This window comes from Astatotilapia calliptera, unplaced genomic scaffold (assembly GCF_900246225.1).
Source record: "Astatotilapia calliptera unplaced genomic scaffold, fAstCal1.2 U_scaffold_62, whole genome shotgun sequence".
Taxonomy (NCBI): Eukaryota; Metazoa; Chordata; class Actinopteri; order Cichliformes; family Cichlidae; genus Astatotilapia; species Astatotilapia calliptera.
In genome coordinates, this window is record NW_020535803.1 from 59,153 (window position 1) to 66,020 (window position 6,868).

Here is a 6,868-nt window from a genome sequence, read left to right on the forward strand (position 1 = left end):
TCCAACGGTTGATGTCATAAAGGCAATATAAGGAGACTAATGCTTCAGTTGACGAGAGGATTCGATTGCAAATTGTCTTTTCCCACTCTTGTGCACAGAGTGTAATAAAGATCACTATTTTTGACACCTACTTCGACTTGGGCTCGCTTTCTTCTCTTCCCTATCTCGACCGAACCTTAACAACCTGGTGCCGAAACCTCCGGGTGGGGAGGAGTTGCAACCTGCAGCTCGTCGTGGAAGGTGACAAAGGGGGCAAGGGCCAGCAGCCTATCTGAGTGACGCCAGGCGACATAAAAAAGGTGAGTGCCACCTGTTGATTTTTATCCAAAGGCGCTATATTGGAAGTTAAAACTAAATTTAATTAAATAATATTCACTCAGTCTGGGCTTCTGGCGTTGGTCCATAGTGATCTTGACTAATTAGTTTTAAAATAGGGCATAGGAGTCTGACTAAATTCATTGTTGTTCATTTTGGGGGTGAATTTTGAGTTAAGAAGTTATGTGTTTAAGTTAATACGGTTTAAGGTGTGTGGAAATAAATAAATACGGTTTAAGAGGTTTAAATGTGGGTTGACTGGGAATGCCAGCCAGTCAATCGGTAGTGTAGGGTTAATTTGGTTTTAATAGGGTAGCAGAGACGGTCTCGGGCTTCAGATAATTAAACGGGGGGCTCAGAGCTCACCGTGAGGCTTTTAAACAGGTAAATTCGTTTAGGACTGAGAAGCTAGGCTCTCTAGGAATGCAGTTGTTCAGCGTTTTGGCAGACGCCACATGCAACGGACGCGTTGTTATGGTTAAGCTCGGTTTGGTCTACCGAGGGCACTTGGGACGCCCTTAATGGCCAGGTAATCTATGAGTGATTGCCTTCTACTGCATTGATTGATTAAGAAGGTTAGACCTGGCTGCCTCCTATTTAAACGTCAGGAGCTTGTGAACTTTAAGTATAGCCAAAAGCGTGAGCCAGGATTTCATTGCCTTTCACGCAGCTGGTGGAGTTCCAGGTGTCCGGGCGGGGAAGCAGTTTTAAAGTACTAGAACTTAGTAATTTGACCGTTTGTCAAGGCGGCGTACTTGAGACGGGTAATTGATCAGCAAGAGCGAGGCTCTGGGCTGAAAGATGCTTTTAAATTAGTCAAAAATTTAGCAACACCAGCAGAGAAATAGAGAAGTGAGATAAAGTTGTTCTGGCATATGGTGTTTTTAGGAATTTGAGCGCTATCGGGAGGGCGTTCCCGAGGTGTGTATTGACCAGCAAGGCGAGGCCTGGGCTATAGGTGCTTTTAAATTAGTCAAAAAAGATAGGAGTAACCTCTTCTGATATATGACGTCTATGGGGCCCGTGTATACTGTATATAAATTATTCGTGTGTCTGTGCATTTAAAAGTGTAAATTGTATAAACTGTCTTGTGTTGTTGAACTTTTCTGTGTGGATTCAGAGTGTGTGAAAAAACGAAAACGCCTTTCTCTTCTCTCGCTCTCAGGGAACAGAGAGTGTGTGTGTATCTCTCCTGAAGGAAAGGGGAGGGGAGTGTGGTGCTGCGCAGTAGCGGGCACACGCGCGCGAGTACGAGCGGAGTGTGTGTGTGTGCAGCTGCGGCCCTATTTCTCCCTTTTTTGTCCTTCTGAGCTTCTTTTCGTTAGGTGAAAGGGGGTCTCAGAAGTATGGTTGAAAGATTTCAGTATATTAAATAAACTAAACTTTGTAGTCTTGTGGTTGGTGATTTCCTAATGTGATTATGGTTTAATAGAATTCCATGAGTAATGATCCCTTGTGTAAAACTCCAGTAAGGTAGCAGTGCGGGGATAAATAGCTTGACAAAATTTGAGAACTTTGTGTGATTCTTGGGAGATTTTTAGTTGGGTCGTATTTCTTTCTCTACCTGGAGAAGGCAGAGATCTGTGCTCTATTTGATGTTGTGTAAATAAAGCTTTTAAAGTTGGTTGAGTCTCTCGTATAAGGAGGGAAAACGGTGCATGGTAGATTGTTTGGATTATTCTTGTATGTGAAAACTTTGTAGTTGTTAGGGAAGTGAATGTGAGAGTGAATTTTCGCTGGCTTTGCGTGCTTAAAACTGTTATATTAGACGTTTGTCAAGCTTTGAGCTTGAAAGGAGGATTAGAGTGTGTGTGTGTGTGTGTGTCTGTGGGCGGTCTCTCTCTCTCAGGCTGGAGCCTAGCGGAAGTTCGGCTCGACCAGCTTGTGAGATTCTGACTGCCGAAAGGAAAATACAACGAGGCAACCCCTAGGGGAGGAGCCTAAGACCGGCCATTTTGGTAAGGTAAGTGAGGTCAAAAAGCAAAATGGCTGAAGAGGAAAAGGCGACCCCTGGAGGGGGAAAGAGATACAAGCCACTGAAGGAGCAAATACAGGAATTGAAGAAAGCCATTAAAATGACTGAAGGGACGTCTTCAAAAGAGATTGCTCGTCAGTGTCAGGATTTAGAAAAAGAAGTGAAGGAATTATGTGAAAATCAACAGAAGACATTGGAGGACAGAATCCCTCTGCACTCCCTCTTTCAACGACAAGGGGAGAAATGTGAAGAGAGAATCAAGGAGCTTGAAGAGGAATCTTTAGGACGTTTCCAGGGGAGAAAAATAAAGGCTGAAAAGAAACTTATGATGGAAAAACAAAGTAAGTATTGTAAGCTTATGATTATCTCCCAAGGTGTTTCCCACTGGATGCAAGAGGAAGTGAACGACATCCAGCCAGCCTTAAAGAAGGAAGCTGAGGCTGAGGGAAAGCTATATCCCAGCCTGAAGGACTTCCTGAGTGGCCCACCCCCACCTTATATTTGTCCAGTGGTGGCCCTGGAGGGTGGTACTATGTGGGGGCCCGAAGGAAAAACAGGAAAAGTGACAGGTGGAATTGTCAACTTACAGGAGAATCCTCCATCATCGACATCTGCTCCAGCCACAGTGGAGGCAGACACAGGAGTAGTGCAGCCACAATCAGGGGCACCTGCACAGAAAGCAATGCAGTCTCAATCAGCGGCAGCTGCATCAGAGGTAAGTCAGCCGCACCCAGTTGCTGGGACATCACAAGGAATTACTACACGGGGGTTGATCTTGATTCCTCCCTCTCTTTTTAGCCCAGATAGAGCTACAGAAGAAGCTCAACCTGTGGCGTCTACAAGTACCGGACAGGTGACATTGCAACAGCCCAGCCAGGAAAATCCATCACAGGAGGTCTGGACTTCAGAGGAAGACTCACCTTCAATGCAGTATCAGAAGGCGCCATCAAAGGCGACCCGGAAAACTACTCAGAGGTCAACGGTTGATGATTCTGAGAGGGAACAGTGGCAAGGCCACGTTGTCGGAAAAGAATCTGACAATCGGGAGGCCGTGATTCAGCTGGAACGCCTCCTGACAAAATTAGAGGAGGAAGGCGTGGCAACACCACGTAGCGTGGCACAAACACTCTATGCCTTGGAAAAGGACTTGGCGGCCTCAGTAGAAAGCAACACACGAAAATCCAGAGAAGTGTCAAACCTGCAAAGGGGGGGATTTGCCCCAAAGTTTCAGACTCCCACAGGAAGGACGACCCTTCGCTCTGGGAGGGTTCTGGAGGAACCAAGAGATAAAAGACCGTCCATCTTTGAGAAGAACCAGAGGAAGACTGTTGCATTGCCAACTGAAGAAGGGCAGGGTGACACAGAGGAGGAATTATCCCTCACAATGCCTTTATTGAAGGGAGGAAGGGGTGAACCAGTCTACCACCCCTACAATATCAGAGATCTTGAGGCTCTGGTGAAGCAGCTGCCCCCAATCACGGAGGGAGGAGCCGCTTGGTTGAGGAGACTAGGAAGTCTTACAGAAGGAGAGGAATTGGCTCTGGGAGATTTCCGAGCTATCGGTGGGAGGACCTTCAGAGGAGGAGGCCTCGCAGATGTAGAAGAAATAGCAAGGACTGTATGCCAACCAAACGACGTCCCCTATGCAAGGGTGCGAAATGCTCTCTCTGACGCAGTGCGTGAGAAGTATCCAACTCATAACATGGGCACTACACCTAGGATTGTTTGGACCCCAGAACAGTCCCCTAGAGAGTTTATGGAGCATGCAAAAGAACAGTGGATTCTTCAAACTGGTGAACATCCTGGGCAGAATGGTGAACCAAGGGCGTGGTTCCGATCTGCAGTATTAGCAGGTCTCCCAGAACGAGTAAGAACAGATTTACAAAAGAATCCTGATTTTGCGGTGGCGGATTCAGCAAAATGGGAGAGGCACATTATACATCGACTTGAGCTGGAGAAAGACGAGGTGAACAAGAAAAAACAGGAGCTGGAGGAGGCGCAAGCGCAGTTAGTGAAATTGAAATTGGCAGAGGCGAGAGAAAAACAAAGCGAAAAGAAAAAGGAAACTAAAGATGGACCTAAGAGGATGCTGGTGGCGCAGCCACGGGGCGATCCGGGGCCTGATTGGCCAGATTTGAATCCGGTTCTGTACCCTGATGACCGATGGCCCGCCAATGAATTCCCAAGGCAAGGAAGACCCGCGGGGAATTGGGGGGCTACTAGGTCGTTGAGGGGACGTGGTGGATCCCAAAGGGGAGGTGGACCAAGGGGCCGTGGTCTGGGGGGACCTATGCTGGACCCGAATGTATGCCGAAGGTGTGGAGGACGAGGACATTGGGCTCGTAATTGTCCTACGCCATGGCTACCAGAAACAGCTTATTCATCATCACCCCAGGCACAGGGAACTTTTCGAGGCAGAGTGGGCCAGACAAGGGGACATCAAGCTCCAAACCCAGGCATGGCGCCAGCGGCTCAGTATCCCCTGGGCTACTGGGGCGGAGAGGAGGAGCTGTACTGACGGGACCCACAGAGACCAGACAACATGGGGGTGGCAGATCCTATGTTGTCGATGAGTGTGGAAGGAGATGAAATGACCTTCCTTGTGGACACTGGGGCTACCTATTCAACACTGAAACAAAAACCAAACAGTGCCACACTTTCCAACCATGTGGTCAGTGTTGTTGGGTTTTCTGGGGTACCAATGACGCTGCCAACAACCAATCCAGCCCTGACGGTGCTGGGAAAACAGACATTGAAGCACAGCTATGTGGTGTCTCCCCATGTGTCTGTGAACTTGATGGGCAGGGATCTGCTCATTAAATTGGGGGCCACCATCATGTGTTCAGCTGATGGACTAACAGTTACACTTCCAGGAGGAAAAGAGTTTCCGTGCCTGGGGACATTTTCAAAGAACCAGTACTTGCTGAAAGACTGTGAACAAACGACCGCTGACATCTATTGGGGTCGTGTGGTGGAAGAAGGCATACTAAGACAATATCAGTTGTGGAAACCTTGGATTATGGCCTTGGCCGTCTTCTCTCCCCCCAGGGATCCGTTCCATGTCACCCTCTATTATGATAGAAATGATGATGAAATTTACAGGGACCTGTTCCAGTCTGACCTTGAAGGCCAGACTTGGAATGTGTGTTCTCAAAACATCTATGTCGGTCCGGAGGGCGTCGCGGCAGCAGTAAAATTAACCGACGAACAACGGCCTTGGTTCAAAATGGGACCTGATTCAGTGCCCCATATAACATTGGCGGTCCATGAGAGTCATCAGGCGAAGGAGCTGGGGACGATGGTCAAAAGAGCCCTCGAGGAACCTGGCTGGCAAGCTACTCAGATTCCAGACGTTTGGTACTCGCCAAAATGCAAAATTTATCGTATCACTTGTCAATCAGAGGACACAGTGATGTTGGAGCATCAACAAATCTCAAGAATTCATGGGAGAGAAAGAACAGACCATGCGGATGCAGTTGCCGCACTTGCGACTCTTCCTGACACTTTGTGGTCAGCAGGGCCTACGGATGTGGGCCAGGCCACGTGTTCGCCCGTTTTGTTCCAGCTGAAGTCTGAAACGCCAATTTGGAAACCACAGTATAGGCAAAAGAGAGAAGCTGAGGAGGGAATTGCAGAAACCATTGAGGGGCTATTGAAAGTAGGGGTGCTTGAGCCCTCTCAATCCTACTGGAATACTCCTATTTTGCCAGTAGAGAAGCATGGGACAGGAAAGTACAGAATGGCACATGACTTAAGAGCCATCAATGCCATTTTACGTACTGACACGGTGCCAGTCCCAAACCCATACACAGCCTTGACGGCATTAACACCAGATCAGAAGTGGTTTACATGTATTGATTTAGCGAATGCATTTTTCTGTCTCCCATTGCATGAGTCTCTGAGGGACATTTTTTCATTCACATATGGGGGACGACAGTACAGATACACAAGGTTGCCACAAGGGTTTGCACTTTCCCCTGGCATTTTCAACCAAGTATTGAAAGAAGCTTTATCGCCATGCCATCTCCCAGAGGGGTGTTCACTAGTGCAATATGTTGATGATTTGCTCATTGCAGCTCCGTCTGCTTCGGCATGCACGGCAGCTTCACTTACCATACTGAAGAGACTCGCTGAGTGCGGTTTCAAAGTCAGTAAAGGAAAGTTGCAGTTGGTCCGACCAGAAGTAACATTTCTGGGCCGTGTCATTGCCCACAAATCAGTGGGTCTGCTAAACACTCATCGTGATCAGATTTTGACACATCCAAGACCGCGTACGGTTAAGGAGTTGCTCTCATTCTTGGGGTTAACAGGATACAGCCGGCACTTCATTCCAAATTATGCAGGCAAAACAGCCCTGTTGAGGGATTTGGTAAAAACGGCAGGTGTCAGAAATCTTAAGGCTGAACTGCCATGGACATCGGCCACGGAGTCGGCATTTATTGCATTAAAACAGGACTTATCTAGATCGGCTGATCTTGCTATCCCTAATTATGAACAACCCTTCTATCTTGATGTTTCTGAAACACATGGGATAGCTAATGGGGTGTTGTTTCAGAAAAAAGGGGGAGGAAGAGATGT